Genomic DNA, 18075 nt, shown 5'->3' on the forward strand with positions numbered 1-18075 from the left:
AGTGACTCGCCCCCGCTGCGGGCTCTCTCGGGGCCGCAGGTAAATGCAGCAGCCCTGCCCCAGCTCTGCCCACGCCCTGGGGCTCCAACAGCCCCGCTGGGCCGCGGCGGCTCCCGGCTGCCCCCGGCTCGCGGCGGGGCCGGGGCCGGGGCCGGCCAGGGGGCGGGGGCTGGGCTGTGTTCTCGCTGATCGCGCACATGGCAGAATTCAGCTGGATCAGCCAGGCAGCCATTTTCTGCAGCTGCCTCGAGAACAGAGCCCTGCAGAGGCAGCGAGGAGGGCAGAGGCGGGGAGGCGGCCCCGGGGGGTCCCTGCTGCCTTGGGGGCCGGCCGCGTGCCAGGGGGGGCCCAGCCCCTCCCCGCCGGGCAGAGGGGGCAGGGGGTGCGCCGCGTGGCGAGGCAATCCCACCTTTGCCCCGCCATTTTGTACCGCGCTGGCGTCCCCCCAAAGCGGAGACAAAGCCGGAGCCTTGGGAACGGGACCCCCCTTCTGCGGGGGGTGCGCGCCTGCCACCCCCAATGGCGCAGGGACCCGCTCCCCGGGAGCTGCAGCGTCTCCTTCCCGCCTGCTCTTGCAGTGGGTCCGGTGCCCGGCCCGGGTGGTATCCCGGTGGGGTGGGCTTGGGAGCTGCCTCGGGCCCCAGGGCGGACCTGAAGGGCCAGGCCCATACCCAGGCGCCCCCTGCTCCTCCGGGTGTGGGGCTGCTCCACCCCCTGCCGCTCCTTTCCCTCGAGCCCCGCCGCGGGGCTGCGCTTGGAAGCCGGCTCTTGCTGGGGGCAGGTGCCCCGGGGAGCGGACACCAAACACCCGCCCCGCACCGTGGCTCTGCCAAAAGGCAGCCTGCGTGGAGCTTCCTTCTGGGGGCCGGCCCCAGGCGTCCTGGCACCCCGGGAAACACACGGGCCCCTGGGCCATTCCTGCCGCCCAGCCGGGACCCGGCGGCTTGGGTTGGCCGTGCTGGGGTGGCAGCAAACCCAGCCCAGCTGTTCCGGTCCTGCTAGAACCGCGGGTTCCCGAGCCAGTGGGGGCTCGTCTCGCTTCCCTCCAGCCCCCAGCTACAGCCCCCCGCTGGGGTCCATCTCCCCCGAGCCAACGACCAAACGTGGGTGTTCTCTGTCCCACCCCCTGGTACCGGAGCAGGCTGGGCTGCCCCCAAGCGACAGTCACTCGCCCACCCCGCGATGGCCCGGCGTCGGGAGTGCCGACTCCATCCCGGAGTGGCCGGGCCTGCCTCCCACTCCTCTCTAGCCCCCCCGGCAAAGGCAGGCAAGGCGCCGGCGGGTCTCCAAAGGCCACATTCGGGTTAGTCGGAAGCGCGTTGCTGAACCAGCCCCATGAGCTGCGAGGGGCTGGGCGCGTGGACGACAGACAGGCTTTGGACATGGTGCACGAATCGCCACATTCCTCCGTGGAAACAATAACCCCCCCCAGCCCCTTCGCACCGGGCATCTGTGCCAGCCGGGTGCCCAGCGACACGCACCCCCCGGCCAGCCCCAGCGCAGCGGGGTGGGATCTGGGCACAGAAGGAGGCGTCCCATGCCTTGGCGAGGCCGGGGGACCGCGGCGAGTGGGGCTCGGTGTTCTCTGTCTCCAGGAAATTAAAACAATTATTTACAAATCGAGCCTGGGGGGCGCGGGGGTTGGGGATCTTCAGTTCCTAGTGTGGCAAGCCTGTCCCTGCTGCCCCGGCCGGTTCACAGGCTCCCAGCCCGTCAGGCGACTGCCTGGAAGGAACCAGGGGGTTATTTTCCCCTGATGATCCAAACCAGCCCCACTGCTTCTCTCTTGCCCCACCCGCTCCGGCCGCACCGCGCAGGGATGTGGGGGGCTTGCGGCGCCTTGGTCTGAGCCGATGCAAGGGCAGGGGAAGCTTGTGCCCTCATTCTGCCAGGTTCGGCTTCAGCGTAGCTCCTATTTCTGGACAAATAGGCAACAAATACACGCGCTAGACGTGGCTGGAAGTAAGTGGTTTTGAGGCATATTTTCAATCTGTTGCATTAAACGTGGCCAGAGAGTCAGAGGCAGCGGGAGTAAATGGCACCTGAATGTGCACTAGAGTGTGTGTGAAGGGAGCAGTCTGGAGACGACAGACAGGCTTTGGGCATGGTGCACGAATCGCCACATTCATTTAGAACAGAACCGAGGAGCAGGGACTGAGGTGCGTTTGCGAGTTTTCTTAATAATATTTGGGTACCAATCAATGGTGGACGTAGGAAGAAGGAAATAGGGGGGATTGTGGTAATGCTGCATTGCAGGTCTGAGCTGAGAGCCGAGCCCAGAGGGGGCATGGGAAAGCGGGGGAAGTCCTGCGATGCTGCAATGCAGGTCTGAGTTGGGGAACAGAGCACGTGGAAGGAGATGGAGAAGCAGGAGCCCCTGTAATGCTGTAGGGCTGAGCTGGGGTGGTGGTGTGGCTAAGCCCCGCAGAATAGAGCCAGTCAGAACCTCGGGTGGACTCTTCTCTTGCTAAGTTTCTCCCTTTTGCTCTCTTTCGTTTTTCTTCCAGTATTTTTATGAACTCTCCTTTCCCCACTTAAATGGGGTGATCTTTTCTTGGTGATGAGGCCAGTCTTGCTGCTCAATTCCTGGGCATGCCCCTTTGAGAGCAGCTGTTGCAGACACCTCACCTAGGCTCTACAAGTTCTCCGTGTTTGCAGTGTTTTGGTACATCCCCTACCAGGTTGCCTGATCTTCTACAAACGTCTCTCTCCTTTGGTTTCAGAGCAGCAGCCGTGTTAGTCTGTATTCGCAAAAAGAACAGGAGGACTTGTGGCACCTTAGAGACTAACCAATTTATTTGAGCATGAGCTTTCCTGAGCTGAAGTGAGCTGTAGCTCAGGAAAACTTTATGCTCAAATAAATTGGTTAGTCTCTCTCCTTTGGGTAATATAGTCAATTGGAGGACTGCTGAAAACATTTTGCTACAGCACCAGACACTCCTTTTAAATGTTTGACATATATTCATTATCCAGTTAGAATTTGTGCTATCATGTTGTGCACACGTGTATACATGTTGTGTATTGTTACAGCTTATTACACCAGGCACAGGGAAAAATGCCAGACAGTGAAGGCCTATTGTTTGCAGAATGATATAAAGTACCTATCTGGGTTATATCTATGGCTGTGTTCCTAAGTAAAAGATTCTGTGTGGGTAGCCAGACGCACATAGACACCCTCCACCAGTGGGAAAATACAACCACCAGCAGGTTATTCATACAACTTTACTAACAGCTACTACAGGGAGAGCCAATCTCGGAATCATGGAATTTAGATACAACAACACGTGACATGCTACAACTGAGTAAGCAAGTGACCTTAATATTGTATCCCGTGTCCTTCCTAACCCCATCTCTGAATGGTTTCTTCCAGTCGCTCACTGCATGAGTAGACAGCTGGTTCTTAATGTTTGTCCTGTAAAGTTCATCCCACACTTCTGGGTGTTGTACAAGCAATAAAACTGTGGGGGCACTGAGGAATTCCCTGGGCCCTTCGGATGTTGTGTAAATATAAAGGTCTATTAATTGCCACCTGCAACAGCAATCTCCTCCTCTCTGGCCTTTTTGCTTAACCTCCCTCTTCCAGTCTCTACAAAATGCTGCAGAAAGCAGCCTCTTCCTACTGTCAGTCTCTGAATCCCATTCCTTGCTCCCCTCTTTGAATCCCTGCTCTCTTGGTTTCCATATCAAGTCCAGGCATCTCCTATCCACTTCCCATACTCTGACCATGCCTGGCTCCTAGTGCCTTCTACTTCCTTCTCACCCTCCTGATGCCTGGGCTTCACCAAGGCAAGGCTCAATATTGCCCCTTTGGTCTTTTTCTCCCACTCTGACCTCCACATCAACCACCTGCCTCTTACCTTGTGTGTCAGACAAATACCTGCTTTACCTTTCCAATTCTTCCTACAAACAGATGTCTCCTGCAATGTTAATCTACCAAAAGAGAAAATGTAATGTAGCTGCCTTGCCTTGCACCTCCCTCTCCTGGGGAAAGGAGACAGGAACCATTTTCCAGGATGATTTTGCATTTTGTAACTAATGATCAGTGCTTAGATTCTATAGTGACTGGCACCTTAAGGCTTGCTAAAATGGATAGGCCAGCTCCTGATAATCTGTGCATTAAGTATCTGAAAGGCATCTCCTGTCTTATTTATACTGTAAACTCACTGGGGCACAGGTTGGCCATGTCTACAAGGCTCAGCATCAACCTCAGCCTGGTCCAGTCCACACAAGAGATCCACTTCCTGGACACTACAGTGCTAATAAACAATGGCCACATAAACACCACCCTATACCGGAAACCTACTGACCGCTATTCCTACCTGCATGCCTCCAGCTTTCACCCTGACCACACCACACGATCCATCGTCTACAGCCAAGCTCTGCGATACAACCGCATTTGCTCCAACCCCTCAGACAGAGACAAACACCTACAAGATCTCTGTCAAGCTTTCTTACAACTACAATACCCACCTGCAGAAGTAAAGAAACAGATTGATAGAGCCAGAAGAGTTCCCAGAAGTTACCTATTACAGGACAGGCCTAACAAAGAAAATAACAGAACGCCACTAGCCGTCACCTTCAGCCCCCAACTAAAACCCCTCCAACGCATTATTAAGGATCTACAACCTATCCTAAAGGATGACCCAACACTCTCACAAGTCTTGGGAGACAGGCCAGTCCTTGCCTACAGACAGCCCCGCAACCTGAAGCAAATACTCACCAACAACCACATACCACACAACAGAACCACTAACCCAGGAACTTATCCTTGCAACAAAGCCCGTTGCCAATTGTGCCCACATATCTATTCAGGGGACACCATCACAGGGCCTAATAACATCAGCCACACTATCAGAGGCTCGTTCACCTGCACATCCACCAATGTGATATATGCCATCATGTGCCAGCAATGCCCCTCTGCCATGTACATTGGTCAAACTGGACAGTCTCTACGTAAAAGAATAAATGGACACAAATCAGATGTCAAGAATTATAACATTCATAAACCAGTCGGAGAACACTTCAATCTCTCTGGTCACGCAATCACAGACATGAAGGTCGCTATCTTAAAACAAAAAAACTTCAAATCCAGACTCCAGCGAGAAACTGCTGAATTGGAATTCATTTGCAAATTGGATACTATTAATTTAGGCTTAAATAGAGACTGGGAGTGGCTAAGTCATTATGCAAGGTAGCCTGTTTCCTCTTTTTTTTTCCTACCCCCCCCCCCAGATGTTCTGGTTTAACTTGGATTTAAACTTGGAGAGTGGTCAGTTTAGATGAGCTATTACCAGCAGGAGAGTGAGTTTGTGTGTGTATGGGGGTGGGGGGGATGTGAGAAAACCTGGATCTATGCAGGAAATAGCCCGACTTGATTATGTAAAGAGTTGTCACTTTGGATGGGCTAGCACCAGCAGGAGAGTGAATTTGTGTGTGGGGGTGGAGGGTGAGAAAACCTGGATTTGTGCTGGAAATGGCCCACCTGTTGATCACTTTAGATAAGCTATTACCAGCAGGACAGTGGGGTAGGAGGAGGTATTGTTTCATATTCTCTGTGTGTATATAAAGTCTGCTGCAGTTTCCACGGTACACATCTGATGAAGTGGGCTGTAGCTCACGAAAGCTCATGCTCAAATAAATTGGTTAGTCTCTAAGGTGCCACAAGTACTCCTTTTCTTTTTGCAAATACAGACTAACACGGCTGTTCCTCTGAAACCCATCATGGTGTAGTTCTCCCCTTATTTCTCTTGACACCAGCACAAACATCCCTCTAACACGAATGGAGTTACAAGCACTCATAGAAGGGAGACAGGATTTTATTTTCATTAGCAGGGTGAGTCATTTCTGGTTGAACAAGCCCAACCCAAATGTAACTCTGCTTCATGTTGCTAATTGGGCCAAGCTTTGGTGTCATCCTAATGAAGCTAATCCCCCAATATATCAGCCATAAATCTGCCTTCCCATCTCTCACTCACTGGCATGACCAATCCCTGATCTTTAGAAGGATTATGAAATTAGACAAGTTCATAGAGGAAGTTACAATTCTGCTCTGTGAGTTTAATGTAGCGTTTGTATTTAGTTTGTAAACGAATAGAATTTTAATTGGAATTTTAGGTGGTTTGTTATATTGTGAGGTGACTGGAACACTATGGCAGTGATGGACACTATACATTTTGTTTATTATGTATTTTATTCTGTAATATACATGTACATACTACCAATATAAATATTTTAGTGTGAGCATCTGCTGCTGCTATACTTAAGGTTGCATAATGATTTTCATTCTAATCCCCTGTTTTCAGTTGCTCATAACTTTCTGACATTTGCATCTTGTGGGTTGAATTTTCCCAAGCAGCGATACACATGTCCTGCCTGAAGTGATTCTGAGTGCTATTTTATGTATGCCAGACAAGTTTAATTGATAGAAAAAGTACAGAGTAAACATTTCTTATAGAAGCTACTACATATAGAGTGTACCGAATATGAGTGAAAATATACCTGGTTGAAAGATAGGAAACAAAGGGTAGGTATAAATGGTCAGTTTTCAGAATGGAGAGGAGTAAATAGTGGTGTCCCCCAGGGGTCTGTTCTGGGACCAATCCTATTCAACATATTCATAAATGATCTGGAAAAAGGGGTAAACAGTGAGGTGGCAAAATTTTCAGATGATACAAAATTACTAAAGATAGTTAAGACCCAGGCAGACTGCAAAGAGCTACAAAAGGACCTCTCAAAACTGGGTGACTGGGCAACAAAATGGCAGATGACATTTAATGTTGATAAATGCAAAGTAAAGCACATTGGAAAACATAATTCCAACTATACATATACAATGATGGGGTCTAAATTAGCTGTAACCACTTAAGAGATCTTGGAGTCATTGTGGATAGTTCTCTGAAAACATCCACTCAGTGTGCAGCGGCAGTCAAAAAAGCAAACAGAATGCTGGGAATAATTAAGAAAGTGATAGATAATAGGACAAAAGATATCATGTTGCATCTATATAAATCCATGGTACGCCCACATCTTGAACACTGTGTGCAGATGTGATCGCCCCACCTCAAAAAAGATATATTGGAATTGGAAAAGGATCAGAAAAGGGGGAAAAGAATGATTGGGGTATGGAACGGCTGCCATCTGAGGAGAGATTAATAAGACAGGGACTTTTCAACTTGGAAAAGAGACGGCTAAGGGAAGATATGCTTGAGGTCTATAAAATCATGACTGGTGTAGAGAAAGTAGATAAGGAAGTGTTGTTTACTCCTTCTCATAACACAAGAACTAGGGGTCACCAAATGAAATTAATAGGCAGCAGGTTTAAAACAAACAGAAGGAAGTATTTCTTCACACAGTGCACAGTCAACCTGTGGAACTCCTTGCCAGAGGATGTTGTGAGGGCCAAGACCATAACAGGGTTCAAAAAAGAACTAGATAAATTCATGGAAGATAGGTCCATCAATGGCTATTAGTCAGGATGGGCAGGAATGGTGTCCCTAGCTTGTGTTTGCCAGAAGCTGGGAATGAGTGACAGGGGATGGATCACTTGATGATTCCCTGTTCTGTTCATTCCCTCTGGGGCACCTGGCACTGGCCACTGTCAGAAGACAGGATACTGGGCTAGATGGAGCTTTGGTCTGAGCCAGTACGGCCATTCTTATGTTCTTAGGTACCTGCATATTTTAGGCACCTAACTTCACAGCTATGTTAGCTGTGTAGTTGACTGCCTTGCTCCCTGAATAGACCCTAAGTATACACTGTGTATATGTGTAGTTAATTTATATTCCTGCCTCAGTCATTGAAGGTCACCTAATGAAAGCTGTGCTTCCAATCACATATATAGTACATGGCTGCTGTTGAAATTATTAGAAGATAAAATAATTTATCCTAAAAAGACTCTAAATCAGTAAAGATGCGCTGAGCCAGAATGACAAGGAGAATAGTATAAGCACATAAAAGAATGGAAAAATTATGAGAAGAGTCATAGCTTTTAAGCCCAGAAGGGACCATTACGATCATCTTGTCTGACCCCCTACCTAACCTAAGCCATTCACCCAGTGAATTTTCTCATCTAGCCCAATAACTTGTGGTTGAATTACAGCAGATCTTTTATCAAGACATCCAGTCTTGATTTAAAGACTCCAAACAATGGAGCTATTACCACACCCTTTGGAAATTTGTTCCAGTGGTTGATTTCCCTCACTGTTAAAAATAGTACCTTATTTCCAGTTCAAATTTTGCTTACTTCAGAATCTAGATCAGTGGTTCTCAACTGATTTACCACTGTGAACCACACATGCAACTCTCTCTGTGGTATGTGGGCCACATCCACACAATATATATACTACTTGTATGGTCCTGAGGAGGTCACATGAGCTGCAGCTGTGTGCTGATTGGGCCATAAGCGGCCCACAGGCTGTGGGTTGAGAGCCACTGATCTAGGTACGTGGTATGCCTTTGGCTGCTAAACTGAAGAGCCTTTTGGTATCTGATAGCTTCTCCATGTGCAGATGATTATACACTGATCAACCCAATCTCTTAACCTTCTCCTTGCAAGGTTGATATTTAGTTTTTCATTGCAAGGTGGGTTTTCCAGACCTCAAAATCATTCTTGCAGCTCTTCATTGAATTCTAATTTTTCAATTATACCTTAAATAGTTTATAATCTCTCCTCCTCGTTATTTAGCATGCTACCAAATTTTAGGATTATCTGCAAACTCTATCAGCAATGACTTTATACTAAGCAATGTATCTATGATGTTTCACTATTTCTCAAATAATATGTGGTCATGTACTTAAAGAGAATATATGCACAAGGGAGCAGAGCATGTGTGTATTCTGGGCTGTATGTGTCACAAGGAAAAAAAAAAGCAGGCTTAAATTGCTAGTCAGAAGTCAGAAAAGAAAATGTCATGGTTTAGATTTATTTGTCAAAGGCGAGGCCAAAAGATGAGAAACAAAAGCCAGTCCTATTCCAATGCTGGTCACTTCTGAGACTTTGTTGCTGACCCACAAATAGTCGTTTTCAGTATAAACTGTGACACTGCCCTATGTTAGGTGTCTTCTTGTTGGTTTTCTCTAGACTGCATCTGGCTAAGTGTTATTTTCATGTCCGGAGAGTTAAAGAATAGCTGATTTCAGAGGCTTAGAATCAAACACCCTAGAAAGGGGTCTGTTTCAGGGTACTTAAATGAACAGCAATAGGAAACCAGATACCATGGAGTGAATGAAGAATTTTTTAAAGTAAACGGAAGAGGAAACCCAGGGAGGGTCCTTCCCACCTGGCTAAGGTTCAGATGGTTCAGGGTCACTTTGAGCCATTAAACTCATGATGATAAGAGAGCCTTTCAGCAGCTATTTGGGGAGATTATAGCAGCTATAGAACTGGCAGGTCTTCTCTTTGCATAAACCAAAGTGAGTCTAATTATTTGATCCACAGCTGGCAGCTTGGTATGCATGAAAAGAAACTGATAAGAGAAAGGAAGCCATCATGGCTGCAACTATATAATACACATATAGCAAGGATAATAATGGAATAAATTCTTGCTGTCAGAATTATTCCCTTGTATTTGCATGCACAGACCTTGCTTCACTCAATAGAGAATGTGTGGGTGCATTCAAGGGCAGAATTTGGTCCTTTATTTCTAAAGCTATGGGAAACTGCTGACCCATGTGATAAATTGCATTTATTTTGCACTTTTGACTGCTTCGCTGGCCTCGTGCTCCCTAATCTATCTCTGACAGGATTACCTCCAACATCCCAACTTCTGAGCAGCTTTCAAATGGTGTATCATTGTTTTCTTAATTAAAAGAACCTGCTACCTCATTCTCTCCACCCCAGGTGAAGGTGTTTTTCTCTCCAATTACTTTGACTGTAAATACAGGATAGGCAATGTTCAGTCCTGAACCAGTGACATTGAAGGTGCGTGATCTTGTAACCCATCAGAGATGGAAAATATGCTTCCCACCCTCGGAAAGTTGAAAATATAGACTTACTACAAACAAGACTAAACTAATTGCCAGCCCTAGGAGGTCATGAAATATTAGACCCTAAACTCATGAGATCCTGGTATATAGAAAAGCTATTTTAAAGATTTTTTTCACTTGATAGGACCTATTTTTTTCTTCCTAACACCTCTCTCATAGGTCTACAGTATATGCAATATACTTCCCTACTTACAAAGTAGGTAGAGAAGTATGAAAAATAGCCCCACAACATAACATAGTCTAGAATATGCAGAAACAGCAAGTAGGGTGCCCTCCCACCATCTATTAATTCTCTGTGCTGCATGGTTACCTTCTTATAGTAGCTTATTTCCCAGCATGCATTTTGGGAGTTTGGCCCCTTAAATATGGCAGAGCCAAGCAGCTGCATCCCTAAACTGGCTATTTTGTATCTGGTTACTATTTACTGCATGTTCCTCTCTTCTAGCTAGTAAATACCCTCCCTTACTGCTCAGTTTTTCCTTCTCTTGTTTCCATAGAAGATGGTATGTTCTCACAAGCACCAATAACAATCCAAAGACTGTATTCTCTTTAAAATATGTGACATAACCATAAGACATGTGGTGGTAGAAAGAGTATATTGATACTTATTTGGGATGAGTTATATGGCTCACTGGGGGATTTCCTCACTTATGAATGAATGCAACAATTAAGTCTTGTACCACAATATATCATCATGCCATCTCTTTCCCCACTATATAGCATGTCTGCATAATATATTCATTATCAGTCACTAGCAGCAGCCAACATGAAGGAAATTCTGAGTTCCACTTTCCATTTTAGGCCCTTCTTTTTCTGTTGCTCATAACTTTCTTATACCAGTTCCTTGTGGGCTGAATTTTGCTATGTTTAGTCTCAGTTGAGAGGTGAACTTTTATTTTTAAACTTTGAGTCATATTAGTTCTTCTATTTTTGAGTTTTGTAAATGGGGAACTAGATCATTCCTGGCCCTGTGCTCCAGGTGGAAGGTTGCAAGGGGATAACCCCAAAATGGCTGAAGCTGGAAGACCCAAGCATCAGCCACAACCCTGCAAACAGCCCCAGGGGGGTTCAGGGATCTCCCAATTTGGAGCCAGCTGCAGGATCTGGGCTTTGAGTGGTTTTGCAGCCATCACTGAACAACAATCCAAATGTGAAGAAAATGAGTTCAGTTATTTCAAAGTTATGGAGCCCTAGGGCCCAAAGCTGCCCCATTCCCTGGGAGAAGGATTGGGCCTCATGAGATGGGTTTTTACACATGCATCTTTACAAATTCTATGTTTTGGACACTTTTAAATACGTATTTTTAACCCCAGGATTAAGGATGAAGACCTCTCAATGGAGGTGGGCTAAGGCCTGTTTGCAGCCAGGTTTTAAGTCGATTGGAGGGGAGGGGGGACTTTTTTTTTTTTTATTCACACAGCAATGCCAGTACAAGCCCCAGCATGGACGCAGTTATACTGGTATGAAAGTACCTCATGGTCGGGGAGTTTAATGGGTCCCTGTGCAGCAGTGAGCGATACCCACAGAAGCACACACTTGTGCTGATGTAACTCTGGCCATAAGAGGACACGCTGCAGCATTAGTGTTACTGCCATCGTCCACCCTTTGGGTGTAGAAAAGGCCTCTGTTCACGCCTCCCCATGAAGTGAAAGAAGCTGCAGTTTGCACTGAATTGGCCAAAGGGTGCAGTGCGACTGAGTAGCACTTTTCTTTCTCCTGCATCCCCTTTTTTACTCCCTCTTGGAAATAAAGGCAACGAAACTAAATGCCTGGTACTAGCCAGATGCAGGATTAAAGCCACAAAGTGAAGCACTTTGAAGTCAGGACATCTTGAAATTCAAGGTTTCTCCCTCTGGCTCCCAGGGCTACTGTTGTCCATGCCCGTTTGTTTGGCTAAATATAAACCTTAGTGTTTATAAATTACTTTATTCAACCCACACCAGGGTGCGCATGCTCTGATTGTCCATGCTGAGAAATGGTTTCTTAAGCAGGGTCCTGACAATTGTGTAGTTGAAGGATGCTGGTCTCTTGACCTCCTGAAGGGAGGCACTGACAGCACCTGCCTCAAGCAGTGTCTGAGCCCCGCACTGCGCTCACAGAGAGGAGAGCTCCCTTGTGCTAGGTGCTGTGCAAGCCAACAGTGAGCGACAGTCCTCGCTCCAAATTACTTACAATCCAAATAGACACAGAAGAAAGGAAAAAGAACAGGAGGACTTGTGGCACCTTAGAGACTAACAAATTTATTTGAGCGTAAGCTTTCGTGAGCTACAGCTCACTGCATCGGATGCCTTGCCCCGTTACAGTTGGGAAACAGGCACCAACTATCCCAGGTCAGGGGTTCTCACCCTTTTTCTTTCTGAGCCGCCCAACCCCCCCCCACCCCCAGCGTGCTATAAAACCGCCACAGCCGACCTGTGTCACAATGACTGAGTTTTCTGCATATAAAAGCCAGGGCCGGCGTTAGCGGGTAGCAAACAGAGAGACTGCTTGGGGCCCCGTGCCACAGGGGGCCCCATGAAGCTAAGTTGCTCAGGCTTTGGCTTCAGCCCCAGATGGTGGGGCTCAGGGCCTCAGGCTTCAGACCCATGCAGCAGAGCTTTGGCTTTCTGCCCTGGGCCCCAGTGAGTCTAATGCTGGCCCTGCTTGACGGACCCCCTGAAACCTGCTCGCGGCCTCTGGACCCCCGGCTGAGAGCCACTGCCCCAGGTCACAAAGAAACAGGAGTTGAACCCAGATTTCTTGAGTGCCAGTCTAAGGCCTGGGACGCAAAATCATCCTTCCTCTTATTGTAAATCAGGACTAGCTTCAGTGAAGTTTGGGGAGTTATGGTGGGAGAGCTGATTCGGGCCAGAAATCTCCAGTGCCAGCAATGTGGTATCAAGCCTAGTCAAATGCAGCAGAGAGAATTTGTGAAATGCTCTGCCAGGGTGGAGCACGCAAAGTCCCACTGGGTGGCTTTCGCTGTAGCCAGTGTTGCTGAGGTCGTGGTGGTGCTGGGGACAGTTTAGGCTGTGACCTTCGATATGACTCCCTCTCCCGCCCCCGGCCAAAATTCAAGCTCAGGGATGCCCTTGCATTTGTCACTGCCTGACAGATCTGCTCTGCGAGAGGCTGTGAAGCTGGTCTGAATCCAAATGATCTTATCTGTGAAACAGATTGAAAACGCCTCTCAGCAAGGAACTCCCAATTGTATATTCAAGCAGACAGCTCTGCCACATGGAATGGCTGGGAGAATTGGGAGGATGTGGATGCTGAGCGGGAGAAGAAGGGGACCTCCTTTGCTGCCCTTGCCTGGGCATAGCACTTCAAAAACATGTCTCTGGCACAACTGAGCAGGCCCCTGGCACGCCAGCCGCTCTCCTTCCTGTTTCATATGCTGGAGCTCATTCAGATGGCAAAGTGCATGGTAAGAAGGCATTGAGGAGCTATCAGGGTTTGTTACAGGCAGAAGAAGGTCTCCAGAAGGCTCAGGAATATGGCTCACTGGCAATGTTATGTCCACCCTAGAGCAGCCTGAACCCTAATCCATTTCTGGAGATGGTGTTGGGCCCTACAGGAGCAAAAATGAGACCAAAGGCACTTAGTGGTCTGACCATGGCCAGGGGGCAAGTCACATCCCACAGTTCTGTGCACTGAGCCAGGCTCTGCCTGGGAGGGTCCCATGGCTGTGATCTCCTGCGTGACCTAGAAGGGTGGTTGGTTGTGCCAGTACACAGAGCAAAGGTTCCCAGAACACTGGCCTTTCCCTGCACTTGGAGAACGTTTACATTCTCCTGAAATCCAGTGAAAGTTACAATGGTTTACAATGTGGTTCAGCTGCTGCTGCGTATGGGGCCACATTTACTTCTGGAGGAACTCCGGAGCACCTGACAGATTACAAACTGCGGGTCCTGAAAATATACTACTCTTCCCCTCTGCGTCAGCCAGGAACATGTTACTTCCTCCTCGGCTGCTCCGAACAGCAAGTGAAGAGTTGAAGCTGATGTACCACGCTACAGTTAAGTGAGGAGAGAGTCCCAGTTCCCCAGATCATGCAGCCAATTCCCTATCTCACCTTGAAAGTGGCAGCATTGGACAAAAAAAGGCTTCTATGTCCTGCCCATGATTTCCCCTTGGGAACTCTGCCACTCCCCTGCTGGGTCAAAAAGCATTTTACAACCTATCCACCCCCATCTCCTACTGCAGAGTCTAGATTGCTTTCTCTCTTCCCTACTATTTTAATGCTTAGAAGCCTCCCCCAAAACTCTTGCGTTTTTTTCCTTACTCTGTATATATGACACTTCTCGAGTATCTTCCCAAAGGATCCCAACTCACGCTACAAACTTACACTAGTCTACAAGTGCTGTGTAGGGATCACTTCATCTGCTACGCAAATGTGGGCACCTCTGGAAAGGCACATGGCAGGTTTTCAACAGGAACAGCAATAGTGTGCAACAGTTTAAAACAGGAAGTGTACCAAATCCACTTCAACCTACAGGGGGTTGATTTAGCCTGAGATAAAGTAAGTACCAGAGACAGAAGTTGACCATAGGAGCAAGATAAGTACTGCAGGCATCTAAGACTAATATGTTCTCAAGAAGGTGGGTGGGGGGAATTCAAAACCAGGGCCAGGAAGTGGATTTACAACTTCTCCCTTCCCCAGACAGTGAACATTCATTCAGTGGCACAAGTCACGGGTGGTGCCTAATTATAGACATAACAATAGACCTTTTAAAAAGACCCAACGTATCTAGACAAATTGGCCTTTAAAATAAACAGGTAATGCTGTCCGCCAAAAAATTCTACCAAACAAACCCCCCTCCCCCACCTGTCTGTCTAACATAAGTCACTTTCTCTGAAGGAAAATAGAAGAGTAACACTACATCCTGCCCAGTATCCCCTTTGAGGTTCAGTATGGTGTGTCAGTGACCACCTCTCTCAATTAACCACCTCAGTAATAGATACGAAGGTTTGAAGCACTTCATATAGCAAGACATGGGTATAAATAAGTGATTCACATACTAAGCAAATCATTTCTTTCCTAGCCACTCGGCATAAAGTAAGTGGAGTGCATATCTTCTAAACCAGGCACTGCACATCACACCTTTCACTGCACAGGAAGCTGCAGGAGTTACTTTAATAGTTTGACTGTGTTTAATGTAAGAAGTATCTGGCTATGTGGTTTCCGGGAAACGGTGCCTCAAACAACCACAGCGACTCTGTCAAAAAGACAACAACATTTTGGGTGCTTCTGTCTCTTCTCTCCAATGGCGCAGTAGTGAGGGCACTGCACTAAGAACACAGAGGGCTCAAGGCTCTGAAAGAGCCTTAAATAAGATGCAATTTAGCTTTTAAAAGTCAATAATTGCTTCAGCAAGTTGTACAACTGAACCACCAATCATTTTAAAATTAAACAGGATATCAAAAGATTCCTAGAGAATCTTGATGGAGTGGCTCTTGGAGTGTAGCCCTTTCAAAAGTCTGAGTTTGAAAGGGCTACTTGTGTATCCCAAGTTTCACCTCACTTAAAAACTACTTGCTTACAAAAATCAGACGTAAAAATACAAAAAAGTGTCACAGCCACGCTATTACTGAAAAATCACCTTTTCCTTTTTACCATTTAATTACAATAGTTCTATTCCCATTGATTTATTTTTAGGGCTGGCAATTAATCACAGTTAACTTACGCGATTAGCTCAAAAAAATTAATCGTGATTAGTTGCAACGTTAAACAATAGAATACCGAATGAAATTTATTAAATATTTTTGGATATTTTTCTACATTTTCAAATATATTGATTTGTATTACAACACAGAATACAAAGTGTACAGTGCTCACTTTTTATATTTATTTTTTATTACAAATATTGGCACTGTAAATATGATAAAAGAAATGGTATTTTTCAGTTCACCTCATACAGGTACTGTAGTCCAATTTCTTTATCGTGAAAGTGCAATTTACAAATGTAGACTTTGGTTCCATAACTGCACTCAAAAACAAAACAATGTAAACCTTTAGAGCCTACAAGTCCACTCAGTCCTTCTTCTTGTTCAGCCAATCACTAAGAAACAAATTTGTTTACATTTGCGAAAGAAAATGCTGTCTGCTTCTTATTTACATCACCTGAAAGTGAGAACAGGCATCCGCATGGCACTTCTGTAGCCAGCGTTGCAAGGTATTTACGTGCCAGATATGCTAAACATTTGTATGCCCCTTCATGTTTCAGCCACCATTCCAGAGGACATGCTGATGATGCTCGTTAAAATAATGCATTAATTAAATTTATGACTGAACTCCTTGGGGGAGAATTGTCTCTTCTGTTCTGTTCTACCCACATTCTGCAATATATTTCATGTTACAGCAGTCTCGGCTGATGACCCAGCACATGTTCATTTTAAGAACACTTTCACAGCAGATTTGACAAAATGCAAAAAAGGTACCAATGTAAGATTTCTAAAAATAGCTACAGCACTGGACCCAAGGTTTAAGAATATGAAGTGCCCTCCAAAATCTGAGAGGGACGAGGTGTGGAGCATGCTTTCAGAAGTCTTAAAAGAGCAACACTCAGATGTGAAAACTACAGAACCCAAACCACCAGAAAAGAAAATCAACCTTCTGCTGGTGGCATCTGACTCAGATGATGAAAATGAACACGTGTCGGTCCGCTCTGATTTGGATCGTTATCAAGCAGAATCAGTCATCAGGGTGGTTGAAGCATGAAGGGATGTACGAATTTTTAGCGCATCTGGCACGTAAATCTCTTGCGACGCCGGTTACAACAGTGCCATGTGAACGCCTGTTCTCACTTTCAGGTGACATTGTAAACAAGAAGCGGGGCAGCATTGTCTCCTGCAAATTGTAACCAAACTTGTTTGTCTGAGCTTGATTGGCTGAAGTAGGACTGAGTGGACTTGTAGGCTCTAAAGTTTTACATTGTTTTATTTTTGAATGAAGTTTTTTTTTGGACATAATTCTACATTTGTAAGTTCAACTTTCAGATAAAGAGATTGCACTACAGTACTTGTATTAGGTGAATTGAAAAATACTATTTCTTGTTTTTCACAGTGCAAATATTTGTAATAAAATATATAAAGTGAGCACTGTACTCCTGGTATTCTGTGTTGTAGTTGAAATCCATATATTTGAAAATGTAGAAAACATCCACAAATATTTAAATAAATGGTATTCTGTTATTGTTTAATTGCATGATTAATTGCGATTAGTTTTTTTAATCTTGCAATTGTGATTAATTTTTTTAATTGCTTGACACACCTATTTATTTTATACTTACATTTCAGTGTGTAGTATATAGAGCAGTATAAACAAGTCATTCTCTGTATGAAATTTTAGTTCGTACTGACTTCAGTAGTGCTTTTTATGTAGCCTGTTGTAAAACTAGGCAAATATCTAGATTAATTGATGTACCCCCTGGAAGACCCCTGCGTACACCCAAGGGCATGCATACCCCTGATTGAGATCCACTGGTTTAGGACACAGAGTTTGAACAAGAGGCTACAGCCTTAGTAATTTCAAAAAGTGCATCCTATTTGTCAGGAATCTGGTTGTTTGCATTAAACCGCGGTTCTCAAACTTCATGGCAACGCGAACCCCTGCAGACAACAAAAATTACTTCATGACCCCAGGAGGAGGGACCAAAGCCAGAGCCCTGCTGCCCTGGGTGCGGGTAGGGGATAATCAAAGCCTGAGGTCCACCACTTTGGGCAGGAGGGCCAAAACCCAAGGGCTTCAGCCCCAGGCAGGGGGCCTGTAACCTGAGCCCCGCCACCCAGGGCTAAAGCCCTCAGGCTTCAGCTTCAGCCACAGTGGTGGGGCTTGGGCTTCAGTCTAAACCAGCCCTGCCAACCCTATTAAAACAGAGTCATGACCCACTCTGGGGTCCCAACCCACAGTTTGAGAACCGCTGCATTAAACCGAAAGGTAAATAAATATGCTTGTATTTTCTGCACAAGCTTTGCTAACAGAAAACGCCAGCCTCCAGCCCCCAAGAGCCTCCAGCCTCAGTCATGCATTTGTCTGCTAAGCAGCATTTCCTCTTGCCCAGGTCACATTCTGCAGCCCTTGAGGTGTGCTTCTACTTGCATACCCATTTT

The sequence above is a fragment of the Caretta caretta genome, chromosome 14 (assembly GCF_965140235.1).
Source record: "Caretta caretta isolate rCarCar2 chromosome 14, rCarCar1.hap1, whole genome shotgun sequence".
In the NCBI taxonomy this organism is placed as follows: domain Eukaryota; kingdom Metazoa; phylum Chordata; order Testudines; family Cheloniidae; genus Caretta; species Caretta caretta.